General features: G+C 38.9%; 2 long non-coding RNA genes across 2 annotated transcripts; both read left to right on the top strand.

Moving 5' to 3' along the window:
• Positions 1–945: 945 nt before the first annotated feature.
• LOC140038089 (uncharacterized) lies at positions 946–3,860 on the top strand. Its single transcript, XR_011841899.1, has 2 exons — positions 946–1,040; positions 3,576–3,860. It is a non-coding gene; the product is annotated as an uncharacterized lncRNA (long non-coding RNA).
• Positions 3,861–8,919: 5,059 nt separating this feature from the next.
• On the top strand, positions 8,920–11,834 carry LOC113734490 (uncharacterized). Its single transcript, XR_003459305.2, has 2 exons — positions 8,920–9,014; positions 11,550–11,834. It is a non-coding gene; the product is annotated as an uncharacterized lncRNA (long non-coding RNA).
• Positions 11,835–17,278: the final 5,444 nt, after the last annotated feature.

Raw genomic sequence — 17,278 nt, 5'->3', positions numbered from 1 at the left:
GAGTGTTTCGAGGTGATATTATATTCGAATGTATGATTATCCTGGGAAATTAAGAACGGACAATAGCAGATTAAGAAAAGTTAATCGAGAATTAAAGGTGAATAAGTTCTAAGTGAGCATGTACTACTCACGCGTGGATAGTTTTCCAAAAGATGTATGGATACAATTATTGGAGATTTGAGGAGTTAATACTCGACTCATGTGAGGACTCGTAAAAACTATTATTTTATTTAAACCTAAATTTATGGCTTAATAAATTATTTAATTGGATTTTTGCCACGAGAAATATTTTCTAGACTTATTAGACCTAAATACATGATAATATAACTTCGTTATATTTTAAAAGTGACTCGTTTCAAAAATTAATTTCTTGGAGTGCGTTTAGTAAAAATAGTGAATAGTGCTTGGAGATTTTACCGCGTAGAAACACAATAAGTTTGGAATATTGGAAACTTGTACTGTGGTTCTAAAATAGGTAATATTATGAATAAACACTCAAGTGATAGTTAGTAGTGCAATCGTTATAAGAATTTCTCGGAGGTTTCGCGTTATAGCGTTAAAATTTGACGGTACGCGTTTTCACACGCGCGACTTCATTTGAGGGACTTTAGACCCTTATTTCGGGACAATTAAGAGTGAAGAATATTTACATGAATATATATGCATTAGAGGCTTAGTGCACTAGTGAACCAAACGCGCGAGAAAATCGAGCCTAAAACGTGCCAAACGAGTCTTAATGAGAGTTGACTTTGGGGATAATTTGCACCACACATTGTGTCTTCCTTAAGAAGTTAAATTTGGACCAAACACTCTCTCTCTCTTAGTCTCTCTCTTGGCCGAATTCTCTGCAGCAAAAACACAACACAAAGTTGCCATTTTCATCTTCAATTCTTGCACAAAACCTTCATAGATTCACACCAAATTTGAACTACACTTAGTTTGTTGCTTGGAGAGTTCATCTAGCTAGCAAAAGGAGGAGTTTTTCACGGTTTCTTGGAGCACTAGAGGACCGAAAATTTCTGGTTTAAGACACCAAGGAGGTATAACATCATCCTACACCTTAAACTTGGATTATGATGGTAGAAATGCATCTTTAAGCTATTGCATGTGTATGGGTGTCTTGACATTGGTGTAAAATTTGAAAAGTGGGCTCTATGGATTCCCACACTTGGGTTGTTGCTGATTTGATGATTGATGGTGGTTATATTGTTGGTTTAGTGGTTAAAATGATGGATTAGTGGTGGGTAATTGATAGAAACTTCATTGGGTGCAAGAAGCAAAAATTTCCGAAAATACCCCTGTTTTGTTCGGCCACTATAAGGCCAATTTTTGGTGAATTATTGGCATGAACCTGATGCTTATATGTTATATTAGATGTGTGAAAAGTTTCATTGAAAAATAATAAGGTTTGGTTGGGCAAATGATTTTTTTTGGGAAACTAGCAAATCTGGAAACTGTTCCCGTATGGCTCAGACCAGCTGTGGTATTTCGACTATAACTCTGTCCTCGGATGTCGAAATCATGTGCCGTCAGTGGTGTTTGAAACTAGACATCCCAGGATTTAATTTGAGATAAAATGCATGTTCTGATTCTTTGTGAGTGAGCCGGACCAAACGTTTTAAGATCACTGTCCTGTTTCTCGGAACTGCTGGAATGGTCTGTAGAGGCAGCAACTTGAGGCTCAATTTCGAGCTGGTTGCTTGCCAAATTTTGAAACGATTTCTTCTGTGAACTTTTAGTCCTATGAATGTATTTTCCAACGCCATAAACCACGCTCAATTCCAAGCTAAATTGACTGAGTTGTGACCAAAATAAGAGGACTGCCCTGTTTTGGAAAAACGTATTATTTGGACTGGTTTCGGACAAAAACCCGTGAGTAATCTTATTAATTGAAATTTTGATGCTAAACCATTACCAAAGGTATCATGGTTGTATCTTAGACCTTTATTTCACAAATGAACCATGGTTGGATAGCTTTCTTGGTTAAACGATTTGAATTTGGAAAATGAAAGTCAAAAGGCAGATTGCCTTAGGAATTTTCCGGAACTTTGGGTGATTAGTTCACCACCTTCCCGAGGGTATTTCTCCCTGAAATTTGACAGAGAGATACCTTCCATATAGTATCGAAATACTGCCAATTTTGGTATCAATCCAAGTTCGTTTCGATACCTAATTAAATTTCTAGTGTTGGAGGTTCAAATCTGGAAATTCTTCTCCAGTCTTGAATTTGCCTAACTTTGAGCTACCGTATCTCGGTACTCGAAACTCCGATTCTTGATCCGCTTGTTTTGTTATAAACTTCACTTGCAACACTACTTGAGTGACAAATTTCAGAGGCTGGTTTGCAACGTACGAATCGTGCAGAATTTTCAAAGTTGGCCAAAATCCAACTTCATTCTGCCTTGTGAACCAATTCTGTACCTTCAAGCTCATTTTTGAGCACTTTCCACTTCGATTCATGGAAAAGTGTCTTCTAGGAACTTATAGTACTTTCTAAGAGGTTTCCAACGGTATAAAGTTTTCCAATTCTCGACTTGTACCGAGTGAGTTACGATTTTTCAAAGATTCATAACAAAACTGAATTTTTCAAATTTCAAGGCAAAGGAGTTTTCCAAAAACTCTTAATTCTCTTAGTAATATTCAAACGTTTTGCCCTCGATTTTCATGATAAAAACTCAATTAATATTGTACTTAATAAAACGCAAGTTGAACCTCGATTTACGAGTAATTGAGGTTCATTTTTGTGAAATATTCCTTAGATTGTACTAATGTACAATCTTACTTGATAATTGAGATACTTGAGTAATTATCCACCATTAACTGCCAGGCACACAAGGAGACCTTCAAGAGGATCTCACCGTGGACACTTGAACTCCAGCGAATAATCTTTATTAAATTGCTCGGTGAGTGTCAAGTGTGTGAATCTTTGATACTTGCTTAATTGTGGTAATTATTAGAGATTTTAAAAATAAGGGCGGGTGTGTACTTTATCGCATCCGTCCTGATTTCAAATGAATGAATGAAATGTATTGAATGAATGAATGAAATGCAATGCTATGTAATGGTTACATATGTCGTTGGAGTGAACCTCCTCGACTTTCAAATGAATGGGGGACGCCCAAACTCATAGGCCGACCTTGAACTCGAGCCGGCAATGGGCTTGGTCGGGAACTTGGGCGAGCCATGAGATTATAAGCTCGACCTAATAAGAGGTCTTGCTTGGCATACTCGTCGAGTATCGCCCTAAAAATAGACTTGTGGGCCCTTGGGGTGTACGGTGGACGGAGGGAAGTAAGTGGTGATCTACGGAAATGGAAATACCAACCCGGTTGATAGGAGGGTCAATGCGGGAAAGTATACGAATGACATCGACAGAGCGAGTGGAACTTAGCTCCTGAGAGCTACTATATCCTTGAATTGTTTCTGATTTACTTTTCCGGCTCGAATGATTGACTAATGAAATGTCCTGGTTTTGTTTAATGAATTTGGGATTGCTATTTGAACAAAGTGCTTGCATGTGTGTTCTTGGCCTCACGAGCGTTTTGCTCACCCTGTAGATTTGTTTTCCTTAACAGGACTGGAAATGGAGTTAACGCGGAGAAATCTCCTTTTAGATATATTGTGTTTTAGGGTTTCAAGTGTATTTTGGCTCGACCCCTTTATGATTGTACTTTTGGAAGTTTAATGTATCATTCGGATATATGGGGTGTATATTTTGGAATTTAAGTTGTATTATGAACGCACGACGTGCGGGTGGCAAGCTGATAGGTACCTTGTGATGTGACCCTGAGAACTGTATGGATATTGTTAAGCATGAACGTTTCCGCACTATATGTATTTGCACTAATTTGATTGTGGTATCTAGTATCGCTTTAAGCTTGAACGTTTATTGCTTGAGTCCTGGCGAGAGCTAGGCAGGCGTTCCGCGGATACCCTTTGGTGCGCCTTAGGGAGAAGTGGGGGCGTCACAGTTGGTATCAGAGCTTAGGCTTTAGATCTCTGTAGTGTATCCTAGGCTTAAATGTTTAGGATGCCGGACTGTGGAATTTGATTGAAAGTTAAGTGACTGCTTGTGAAAATGAAAAATTAGAACCTAAGTTCGAATTAGTGGATGACAAGGAGTCTTGATATGGTGTGATACATGTGGGATAGTATGAAGTGATCAAATCTTGTTTATTTCGTGTATCTGGACCTACCTAAGCTTTTACTCTTAAGTGTAAACTACAGAAGGTAATGGTGATATTAAATTGTCTCGGGGGCGCCTTCCGGTGGTCCACTATCGAGAGAGTGAACTAAAAGAGCATTGGAGAAATGGTCCGATTTACTGGACTAGGACTTCATGTGAATTCCAAAGGACTTGCCCGAGCCCAAATAGTGGGGTGTTAATAGTGGTCGATCATTTGAAGTGGCTATCCGAAGAAAATGGAGTGATTCGAAGGGATGATCGAGAACTGAGGACAATTGCGGATGCCTAGACTACTAGAATTCCTGAAATTGAAGTTGAAGTACTTCTGGAGCGAGGGAGACAAAGGCTCTTAGTGAGAAGCTTTAAAAGCTAAGAACCGACTTGTTAGGTTAGTGCCGAAATTAAAGACAGAATGGATGAGTCGGTGGCTAGGTGTGTTACCTTGGTTGAATGAGTGGAGAATGACAAGATATTTGATAAGGGACATGAGATCTAAAACTCCTAGTGCTGGAAATGAAACTGATCCTAGGGAGGTAGTGAAGACTTTTGGGTTCTGCCAATCACTAATTTAGCGATTTAAACTATTTTAATAGTTTTGCCAAAGATAGACAGGGTGACGCTCGCTTAAAGGCCGTTGTATTTTGTATCTTGTTTCAATATGTTTCTACCTTTTGAGGCAATTAAACATTTCTCATGACATGTTTAACCTTACTACTTTATGATTTCAAATCCATGATTGGGGTTATACGTATTTACGATTATCTCAGCGTTTTCCCTTTTATTCTCATATTTGTTTAGCATGATCAAAGTCTCACTTTCAAACTTCGTTTGGGTGCGTTCATTTCATACCATGTTTATATGACTGTTAAAGTTACGAGTGACCAAATAAGCAAAAAGGGATTGAGGGCGAGGGGGTTAGACCACCCCAAGCTCCAGGGGATAGTTAGGGAACGATTGCTGGATTGAACAGAAACCCTAGAAATAAAGGAGAACACTTACATAGCTCCTACTATTGGCCATACGACTGATATCCTAGAACAGTTGGTTGAGTACCAAAGCTCCGGACCAATAAGCCAACCTAAGGACCAGGAGAGGTGTGAAAATGAAATGATTCTTGGAGGTCGTCTATCTAGGTTTCACAGGGGACCTAACCTTGAAACAGTAAGATTGATTTGAAAAGATACATAAGGCACTAATGGGACTGCGAGATTTTGATCTCTTTTCGAACAAACTTCATAGACAAATATCGAAGATTGAAGTAAGACACGAAAAACTTTATATCAAGGAATAGAGTCCCCGTATCTGGTTGTAATTGGAATTAATGGTAGTAATTTTATGGAGACTTAAGAACTCACCCATGTTCGGCAGAGAATAACTAAGATTTATATTTCGGGGTGACCTATAAACAAAAGAATGAAAGAGTAATCTGGCTCGAACTTCCATTATGCATGGCTACTCTTTTGATCCTTCGATTTGCCTGACAGGTTAGCATTTGACTTAAGCCAACTGGTAAGATGACAACTTTGGAAGAAATGCGTAAGGAATTGAACCTTCTTCGAAACGAGGTAGAATTTCAAAGGAAATTAGCTGACTACTGGGAAGAACGGTGGAAACAAGAATATGCAGAGAAAATTGAATTACTACGCCAAAATGTAGGATTAGAGAAGAAATGCAAAGAAAAGCCTCGAACTGGCCAAGCCGCCACTTCTCATGCACATTGTGGATACTGCGGCAAGATTAACCACGTTGAGGCCGAGTGCTGGATGAAGCAAGGAAAGTGTCTGGGGTGCGGTAGTACCAAGCATAGGATTTCAGATTGCCCTAAAACTTTTAAAAAGAGGAAGTACTCAATAGCCAACTAGGTCCACCGCAAAGCGATCAAGTGCCAGATGGGAGTAATTAGTACTAATGGCTATGAACGGGGTCCTAGTAGTGAAGGTTTCACAGATTGAGATGGTTTGACTTCACTCGAGGAATAGAGGTTGTAGTTTTACCCTAGACTAGGCTAGCACCTTTGGAGGTTGTGATCTTTTGAAAAGAGAAAAAGTCTTTTGTTGTTTTGTATCCTGGCAACTTGACATGTTTTGCTACAATCCTGTCGTTTCTCCTTTCCTTTTTGAGAGGAGTCCATAAACCTCTTCCAACTGGATGTAATTATTATGATCTTTATGACTCATGAAAATTTACTTCGCTTTTAATTGTTTTTATGACCTACACGTATGTTTAAATCCTGTTCCACGCCCTTAGAATTATAATAAGACACGAAAGGTATTGGATGTGATCGAGATTTTTCTTGAGAATATAGACCACCTGAGGTCTTGATAGTGACTAGAGATCGGGATCGAAGTGAGGACTTAGTGTTGAAATGGAATTCAATGATTGAAATGCCAATTTGAGATATTAAAATCGGTGGATGTGAGTTAGTGAAAGGAAATAATTAATGGATTCAATGTGCATAACGATTAAGGACTAGATATCGTATTTGGAATGAAGGCTAGAAGCTATGTATTGATAGATTATGGAGTCTGGAGCGATGTGACCATTAAGAGCAACCACCATTTTTCTTACATGGATAAGAATTCAATAATTTGTAAGGAGCCGTGATCCTATTTAAGTTGGATTTAAAGAAGAGATATTACCCATTTGGGAACCCTAGGAACTAATGTGGTTAATACCACTTTCAAATTAAGACATGGACACTCTAAAATTTTCGGTACACCCTTCGAGTTGACAGATGCACTAGAAGTATTTATGGACCCAAGGTATCGGAGTTAAACCGTATTTGGACAAATCAGTGGAGGCATTTATTGATGATATATCGATATACTCTAGTGTTGAGAAGGTCATGAAAGACACTTGATGGTAATTTTACGAACCTCGAGAGAACGCCAACTTTTGTTAAGTTCAATAACTGTGAGTTCGATTGGAAGAAATAATCTTTCTACGTTATACAGTATCTTAGGAAGGAATTATTATTGACTCAGCTAAAATGAAAGATTGTATAAGAGGAAACGACCAGAAAAGCATATTGAAATTTGGAATTCTCGGAGTTAGTCGAATACTACCTTTGGTTTATCAAGGATTTTTGTAAGAGTGCAAGACTTGGCAAACCATTTGAGGTTCTAAATATAAGGAAAAATCTTGAGATGAAGAATGTTAATTGGTGTATAGGTGTAGGGGGTAATCTTGTGCTTTTTACAGATGACTCAAAGGATGGTTTAGAATGTATATTACTAAAACATGAAAAGGTGTTTGTATATGCCTCTAGGAAGTTAAAATATTACGAGATGAAGTAGCCAACTCCTGATTGGGAGTAAATAACTACAATATTTGCTTTAAAGAAGTTAAGATATTGCCTATATGAGGTAGACATGAGGCCGATTAAGTTGCTCTATGACTCGGAAGTTGAAACGCCTAAAAAAAAAAAAAAAAAAAAAAGGGTTTGATTGCTAGTCGAAAGAATGGAATCTGTCATGCATAAGTTGGAAGAACGTAAGTTGGTGATCGATCTGATAGGCTTAACCATGAGGGGAATGATATTTCCTCAGGTGTGAATTTCGAGGACGAAATTCTGTTAAGGAGGGGAGGATGTGAAGACCCGAAAAATTTCTTATTTTATCGAATATTAATGGTTTAATTAAGTATTTATCCACCTGTTTTCCCCAAATAATTTATTACGACCATTTTAAATCCATTCGTATGGAATAATGTCTTCATTATGTTTTTAAAATGTCCTGTTAACAACTTCAATTTTCGGAAGGATTGGTTAGGCGAGAAATAGTGAACACGAGTGTTTCGAGGTGATATTATATTCGAAAGTATGATTATCCTGGGAAATTAAGAACGGACAATAGCAGATTAAGAAAAGTTAATCGAGAATTAAAGGTGAATAAGTTCTAAGTGAGCATGTACTACTCACGCGTGGATAGTTTTCCAAAAGATGTATGGATACAATTATTGGAGATTTGAGGAGTTAATACTCGACTCATGTGAGGACTCGTAAAAACTATTATTTTATTTAAACCTAAATTTATGGCTTAATAAATTATTTAATTGGATTTTTGCCACGAGAAATATTTTCTAGACTTATTAGACCTAAATACATGATAATATAACTTCGTTATATTTTAAAAGTGACTCGTTTCAAAAATTAATTTCTTGGAGTGCGTTTAGTAAAAATAGTGAATAGTGCTTGGAGATTTTACCGCGTAGAAACACAATAAGTTTGGAATATTGGAAACTTGTACTGTGGTTCTAAAATAGGTAATATTATGAATAAACACTCAAGTGATAGTTAGTAGTGCAATCGTTATAAGAATTTCTCGGAGGTTTCGCGTTATAGCGTTAAAATTTGACGGTACGCGTTTTCACACGCGCGACTTCATTTGAGGGACTTTAGACCCTTATTTCGGGACAATTAAGAGTGAAGAATATTTACATGAATATATATGCATTAGAGGCTTAGTGCACTAGTGAACCAAACGCGCGAGAAAATCGAGCCTAAAACGTGCCAAACGAGCCTTAATGAGAGTTGACTTTGGGGATAATTTGCACCACACATTGTGTCTTCCTTAAGAAGTTAAATTTGGACCAAACACTCTCTCTCTCTTAGTCTCTCTCTTGGCCGAATTCTCTGCAGCAAAAACACAACACAAAGTTGCCATTTTCATCTTCAATTCTTGCACAAAACCTTCATAGATTCACACCAAATTTGAACTACACTTAGTTTGTTGCTTGGAGAGTTCATCTAGCTAGCAAAAGGAGGAGTTTTTCACGGTTTCTTGGAGCACTAGAGGACCGAAAATTTCTGGTTTAAGACACCAAGGAGGTATAACATCATCCTACACCTTAAACTTGGATTATGATGGTAGAAATGCATCTTTAAGCTATTGCATGTGTATGGGTGTCTTGACATTGGTGTAAAATTTGAAAAGTGGGCTCTATGGATTCCCACACTTGGGTTGTTGCTGATTTGATGATTGATGGTGGTTATATTGTTGGTTTAGTGGTTAAAATGATGGATTAGTGGTGGGTAATTGATAGAAACTTCATTGGGTGCAAGAAGCAAAAATTTCCGAAAATACCCCTGTTTTGTTCGGCCACTATAAGGCCAATTTTTGGTGAATTATTGGCATGAACCTGATGCTTATATGTTATATTAGATGTGTGAAAAGTTTCATTGAAAAATAATAAGGTTTGGTTGGGCAAATGAATTTTTTTGGGAAACTAGCAAATCTGGAAACTGTTCCCGTATGGCTCAGACCAGCTGTGGTATTTCGACTATAACTCTGTCCTCGGATGTCGAAATCATGTGCCGTCAGTGGTGTTTGAAACTAGACATCCCAGGATTTAATTTGAGATAAAATGCATGTTCTGATTCTTTGTGAGTGAGCCGGACCAAACGTTTTAAGATCACTGTCCTGTTTCTCGGAACTGCTGGAATGGTCTGTAGAGGCAGCAACTTGAGGCTCAATTTCGAGCTGGTTGCTTGCCAAATTTTGAAACGATTTCTTCTGTGAACTTTTAGTCCTATGAATGTATTTTCCAACGCCATAAACCACGCTCAATTCCAAGCTAAATTGACTGAGTTGTGACCAAAATAAGAGGACTGCCCTGTTTTGGAAAAACGTATTATTTGGACTGGTTTCGGACAAAAACCCGTGAGTAATCTTATTAATTGAAATTTTGATGCTAAACCATTACCAAAGGTATCATGGTTGTATCTTAGACCTTTATTTCACAAATGAACCATGGTTGGATAGCTTTCTTGGTTAAACGATTTGAATTTGGAAAATGAAAGTCAAAAGGCAGATTGCCTTAGGAATTTTCCGGAACTTTGGGTGATTAGTTCACCACCTTCCCGAGGGTATTTCTCCCTGAAATTTGACAGAGAGATACCTTCCATATAGTATCGAAATACTGCCAATTTTGGTATCAATCCAAGTTCGTTTCGATACCTAATTAAATTTCTAGTGTTGGAGGTTCAAATCTGGAAATTCTTCTCCAGTCTTGAATTTGCCTAACTTTGAGCTACCGTATCTCGGTACTCGAAACTCCGATTCTTGATCCGCTTGTTTTGTTATAAACTTCACTTGCAACACTACTTGAGTGACAAATTTCAGAGGCTGGTTTGCAACGTACGAATCGTGCAGAATTTTCAAAGTTGGCCAAAATCCAACTTCATTCTGCCTTGTGAACCAATTCTGTACCTTCAAGCTCATTTTTGAGCACTTTCCACTTCGATTCATGGAAAAGTGTCTTCTAGGAACTTATAGTACTTTCTAAGAGGTTTCCAACGGTATAAAGTTTTCCAATTCTCGACTTGTACCGAGTGAGTTACGATTTTTCAAAGATTCATAACAAAACTGAATTTTTCAAATTTCAAGGCAAAGGAGTTTTCCAAAAACTCTTAATTCTCTTAGTAATATTCAAACGTTTTGCCCTCGATTTTCATGATAAAAACTCAATTAATATTGTACTTAATAAAACGCAAGTTGAACCTCGATTTACGAGTAATTGAGGTTCATTTTTGTGAAATATTCCTTAGATTGTACTAATGTACAATCTTACTTGATAATTGAGATACTTGAGTAATTATCCACCATTAACTGCCAGGCACACAAGGAGACCTTCAAGAGGATCTCACCGTGGACACTTGAACTCCAGCGAATAATCTTTATTAAATTGCTCGGTGAGTGTCAAGTGTGTGAATCTTTGATACTTGCTTAATTGTGGTAATTATTAGAGATTTTAAAAATAAGGGCGGGTGTGTACTTTATCGCATCCGTCCTGATTTCAAATGAATGAATGAAATGTATTGAATGAATGAATGAAATGCAATGCTATGTAATGGTTACATATGTCGTTGGAGTGAACCTCCTCGACTTTCAAATGAATGGGGGACGCCCAAACTCATAGGCCGACCTTGAACTCGAGCCGGCAATGGGCTTGGTCGGGAACTTGGGCGAGCCATGAAATTATAAGCTCGACCTAATAAGAGGTCTTGCTTGGCATACTCGTCGAGTATCGCCCTAAAAATAGACTTGTGGGCCCTTGGGGTGTACGGTGGACGGAGGGAAGTAAGTGGTGATCTACGGAAATGGAAATACCAACCCGGTTGATAGGAGGGTCAATGCGGGAAAGTATACGAATGACATCGACAGAGCGAGTGGAACTTAGCTCCTGAGAGCTACTATATCCTTGAATTGTTTCTGATTTACTTTTCCGGCTCGAATGATTGACTAATGAAATGTCCTGGTTTTGTTTAATGAATTTGGGATTACTGTTTGAACAAAGTGCTTGCATGTGTGTTCTTGGCCTCACGAGCGTTTTGCTCACCCTGTAGATTTGTTTTCCTTAACAGGACTGGAAATGGAGTTAACGCGGAGAAATCTCCTTTTAGATATATTGTGTTTTAGGGTTTCAAGTGTATTTTGGCTCGACCCCTTTATGATTGTACTTTTGGAAGTTTAATGTATCATTCGGATATATGGGGTGTATATTTTGGAATTTAAGTTGTATTATGAACGCACGACGTGCGGGTGGCAAGCTGATAGGTACCTTGTGATGTGACCCTGAGAACTGTATGGATATTGTTAAGCATGAACGTTTCCGCACTATATGTATTTGCACTAATTTGATTGTGGTATCTAGTATCGCTTTAAGCTTGAACGTTTATTGCTTGAGTCCTGGCGAGAGCTAGGCAGGCGTTCCGCGGATACCCTTTGGTGCGCCTTAGGGAGAAGTGGGGGCGTCACACTCGGAGTATGTCGGTTGACTGCGAGCTCCTACTAGATCTAGCCGCAGAGGCACCGCCACGGGCCACCGGTCCAGAGAGGATGGACGAGGTGGACACGTTAGGTTCCGTTGGGAACCTGGGCCCTAGGGGAGGCGATTAGGGTCGCTTTTGTACTTTTGTTTAGCTAGTGTATGACTTTTGTTAGAACTGGCCTGGCTAATTTCTTTTGTTATCTGGTTGGCTGACTAGATTTTTGGAACCGGAGTGCTCGTGTGTATACTGGGTTTTGACCCAACTGGAGGTCGGGTAATTTGTATATCTTTTGGTGTGACTTTGTAAATAAATGTATATATTCGAGTATTATCTTTTGCACCTATCCTTTGCGTGCCTTTCGTGTATCTGTTTTGTGTTTTTGTTTTGTTTCTAGTTTGAATACTAAATACACGTTATGCTTGGGTCCATAGACTTTTGGCATTTAAATGGCCTCCGGTACTCGAGGTAGAGGTAGAGGGCGAGGACGAAACCCTGAAATGGAACATGAACAAGAGCCAGACCAAGTAGCTACAGCCATCCAGCGAATGGCTGACTTGATGGAACGTATGGTTAACCAACAGGGTCAGGGCTATGGGAATGCTGCTGGAAACCCGGGAAATAATCCGGGCAATCATGAGGGCGAGGACCGTGCCTTAGAACGGTTCCAAAAGTTTGCGCCTCCTAAGTTCATAGGAGGACCTAATGCCGATTTAGCAGAAACCTGGATGGACCGTATGCTCGATATATTTGCCGCGCTTAGGTATTCGGAAGAGCGGCAGATATCTTTTGCTGTGTTTCAGTTTGAAGGAGCCGCTCGAGCCTGGTGGAACGTGATTAAAACTAAGTGGGAGCGCGAACAAACCCCCTGGACCTGGATCAATTTTACCCGAGAATTTAATGAGAAGTATTTGCCGCCCATCGTGCAAGAGAAACGGGAAGATGATTTTATCCGCCTGCGAGAATATATATTGGACGTGGGACCCACTAGTGCGAAAAGTTCGGAAAAATTCGGCCAACAAAATTAAGTTTCGGATACTGTGTGAAATTTATCGGGTGTTAAGAGATAAGTAGAGAGTGGGATTTGATTGATGGGAGAGGAAAAAGAAAGATAAGAATGCATTTAAGAGGTGACAAGTGTCACTCTCTTATTGGTTATACTTTATGATTTACTATTCATGTTTTTGACTTTTGACCAAAATGGTTAAATATCTTAAAAATTGCACAAAAATTACCATTTCTTACCTCCTCCATAGCCGGCCCTCTCTCTTGCCAAGAAGGAAGAAAACTTCTTCAAACTTCAAGCTTTCAACTGGCTCAAATCATCCAAACCAATTGCCTAAACTAGTTTCTACTCCATACAACCTTTCCATTTGGTGTTAGTGGTGAGTTTGGTGAAGTTTTTGGAAGAGCTAAGGTGGTCTACAACTCCTCTTCTCTTGTATACTAGGTAAGTGATGATTGAACATACTCCTACACCTAATGATGCTTAAGTTATGCTTAGTAGTGGCTAAAGTGATGATATTTGTGATTTATTTCTTGATTTGAAGTGATTTGGTGAAGTTTTTATATTTTTGAGGAATTTTCTGGTTTAATATGAATGTGATGTTGTGGTCATCTATGATGGTTGATGATGAGGGGGAATGACTCTAGTAGGTGTGAATTAGTGATAATTGCAACCAATTTTGGGTTTGGGTTGAATTGTGGAAAGTTAGGGTTTTATCACCCCTTATTCTGTCCGGTTTTGGATCATAGGGTTAGAGGCCGAATTGGATTTTGCTTAAAACATCAAAGTTGTAGGTATTGATGTGTTTCAGTTGCCTGTAAAATTTTAGGTCATTTGGATTAGTGTAGAGTGAGATATGTCGATATTACTGTGGCTGTTCTGGGTTGATCAGGATGGCAGAACTGCGTTTGTATTTGGCTATTTTGACTGGAATTACTTTGGATTTGGATGTTGGTGTCTTCTGATGAAATATAGAGGAATGTCTTAGCTACCATATGCCTTTGGAATCAATGCATTTGGACTTGTATAGACTGAGTTGGACTCATTACAGTATTATGTGATTTGCAAACCTGTTTTGGTAATTCTGGTTTCGTATTTTGCATATTTGACCTAGTTGTGCTAGGATTTGGACTGAGTGGCCTTCTACATTGTTGTAGCCCTATTTTTTTAGCTTCGAAACGGTCGGTCTTACACCCCCATCCGATAACCGTAGTGAATTTGGTGCCATTACCGCATATTGAGGTCAAATACGGTTTGTGATCCTGTTTTGCGATTCTGGTATAGTGTCTTGCATTTTTGACCTTGTTACATTCAAAATTGGACAAAGTTTCCTTCTTCAACATTGTAGCCCCTTAAGTCCTGGATATTCCTGTAAATTTTCAGGTTAAACGGATTAGTATATCCTGAGCTATAAACGAAATACTCAGACCTGTTTTGACCGTCAAATTCTGGTACGTTTTTTGGAAGGTTTATGACTGGAACTTTGGCTTCACATTTGACTGGGTTACAAGCTATTTGGGCTTGTGACCAAAACACCAAACTTATAGCCCTATATCAGAGCTTTCTAACGCCCTTAGAATTTCATGAATCGGATTTATAAAACCTGAGATATAGCCGAGCAAACAAGGCTTGCCCGTGAAAATGACCATTTTCTGGTCAGATCTGTTTTGGTCCTGATGACCAATTTCCGTTCCGGATTTGGATTGCCGACCTTCATGAAAGTTGTTCCATTTGGAATGAACCATCTAACTGCCAATTTTCAGCTCTTTTGACCATGTGTAGCATAGAAAACAGTTTGCACTCAAAACTGACCATTTGTGCATTGGCCAGATTTCGTAAGTGATTGTGTTTGGTTCATTTGGGACTGAAACCTCCAGTTTCAGTTCTGGATGTCTTCATAACAGTTGTTGACCATCCTTTAAGCTTCGATATGGCATCTCATACACCTTAATCCGATATTCGTAACTCAACTTATGAGTAAACTAAAAATGAGTGTCAAATCTGCCGTTTCCGCTAACGGCCGTTTCCGTTTCTGTTCGTCATATTTACGTGCGCGCGTGTCGTTTTGCCGTTTTGCTTGTTTTAGGCACGATAGTAGCCATTTGCGATATTATGTGACACAATCTTCTATTTCAGACGGTGGTGAGCTGTGCGGAACTGGTGGGGCCCACTACAAGCTGTTCATTTCGATCCGACTTCGTACTTTTGCTATTTCAGTTTTTGAGTAAGTATTCAGGTCAGTTTGGTGTGTTTTCTTTGCTATGTGTTTGAGATATGTGAAAAGGGTACTTAGGCGAGGGTGTACTTTATCGCACTCGACCTAAACCCTAATTTGAATGTATAATTGTACTTGGCATATGTATATGAACCTTTTGGAACCAAAACCCTTGAGCTTGTGGCTCGGGGCGACTTTCGAGTAAAGTTTGTGAATTTTGTGAAGTTTGTGAGTTCGTGGGCCCGATCTAAGACTGTATTGACTATTCGAGCCGGTTAGGGTTTGGTCGAAATCAGTCCAACTTAGTCTGAGGTCACCAAGTTTGTAGGTTCATGTTATGAACCAATTTTGTGAATCCGGTTCACCGAGAAGGTGACCAAGTTTGTGACCCGAGCTTGTGACTCAAGCTCAAGTTTGTGATTTCGTTCGCCCGGGCAAGTTTGTGAGGTGACTGGCCAGTGAGGGTGATAAGGTGTCGGTGGGTGTACAAGTGAAGTTCTACGGACCATTGAGTGTGGTCGACGGAGTGTCGGCAGGAGATCACGCATGGCATATGAATTGCTTTTAGAGCCACCTGTATCCTTATTATGTGATGTTACTTTTCTGCTTTTGCTTTACTCTTACTGTGTAACTGTTACGTGAAATTTATGCTTTCGCCCCTGTTTACTTACTAAGCATATAGCTTACCCCTTTCCTTTTGTTTTCCTTAGCAGGGGCCGACGCGGGGACTTTTGGCTCGTACACTAGTATAGTTAGATTGGCTTGTAATAATTGATCAGTTAGAATGTTTGTTTTTGTTTTGGTGGTTTGTATAAGAACCCTTCTTAGGGTCTATCTTCTGTTGGTTGTGGTTATAGTGTATTAGAGTGGTTTGACTCGAGACTTTTGAAGATGTAAATATAACTTTTGGGATTGTATATATTGTATATAGTGCTCTTTCGATCTATCTCGTTTTATTGCTTTAAGTTTTGAGTCCTGGCGCGAGCTAGGCAGGCGGCCCGCCGATACCCTTGGGTTCGCCCTTGGGAGAAGTGGGGTCGTCACAGAAATTCTTTTTAGGGGGAGAGGGTGTGAGACCCCGTAATTTTCTCATTTTCTAGGTTTATTCTATTTAATGGCATGTTTTTCTGTATTTTCTTTATTAAGAAAAATTTTCTAGATAATTTTTATGAGTAAAAAATAGTTTTAGATGATTTTTCTAATATCGGGTAGTTTTTGAGAAATTAAGAGCGTATACCGGATGTGGGACCCGCTAGTGCGGAAGGTTCAGAAAAATTCGGCCAGTTAGGTTAAGTTTTGGATACTGGGTTTATTTCACCAGGTGTTAAGAGATAATTAGAGGTTTCCAAATGGATTGGTGTGAGAGGAACAAAGAGATAGCCATGCATTTAATGAAAGTGACAAGTATCACTTAGAGATTAATTCTTACTTTTTGACCACTATTCACCCTTTTACCATTTTACCAAATAAATCAAAAATTGACCAAAAAATCTCTTCATTTCCAAGCTTCTTGTGGCCGGCCATCTTGAAGGAAAAAGAAATGAAAACCTCTCCAAATTTCTAGCTCCAATCTTGTTCAATCTTCAATTCCAACCGTGTAATCTTGTATTTGCTCCATAAAAACCCTTAAGTGAGTGGTGGTGAGGTGATTAGTGAAGGGGTTTGGAGGATTAAGGTGCTAATTTGCTCCTTTTCTTGGGTTGTTAAGGTGAGTAACTAAGGGACCTTTCTTTCTTCTCAATAATGCTTAATTATGGACTTATGTGAGATGAAGTGATGGATTTAGGTGTTGTTTCATGATTTTGGTTGATATTGGTGAAGTTTTATATTTATTCATGATTTTTCTGTTTTAATATGATTATTATGGTGCGGCCATGGATGATGGTTGGAAATGATCTAAAATGAAGCTAGAGGGTGTAAGTTGTGGCTATTTGCGGAAAATTTCCGCATTGAAAGGAAATTTTGGAAGTTAGGGTTTCAATTAACCTCATTCTGCCCAGTACCGTTCCTCCTAGTTAGAGGCTGAATTTTTGGGTTAAAACAAGAAAGTTGTAGAGGATGGTATTTTATATTTGCCTGCAAAATTTCAGGCCAATCTGAGCA

This window comes from Coffea arabica, chromosome 3c (assembly GCF_036785885.1).
Source record: "Coffea arabica cultivar ET-39 chromosome 3c, Coffea Arabica ET-39 HiFi, whole genome shotgun sequence".
Taxonomy (NCBI): Eukaryota; Viridiplantae; Streptophyta; class Magnoliopsida; order Gentianales; family Rubiaceae; genus Coffea; species Coffea arabica.
The sequence above is the reverse complement of the archived record's forward strand: the minus strand, read 5'-3'. Positions and strand labels throughout refer to the sequence as shown.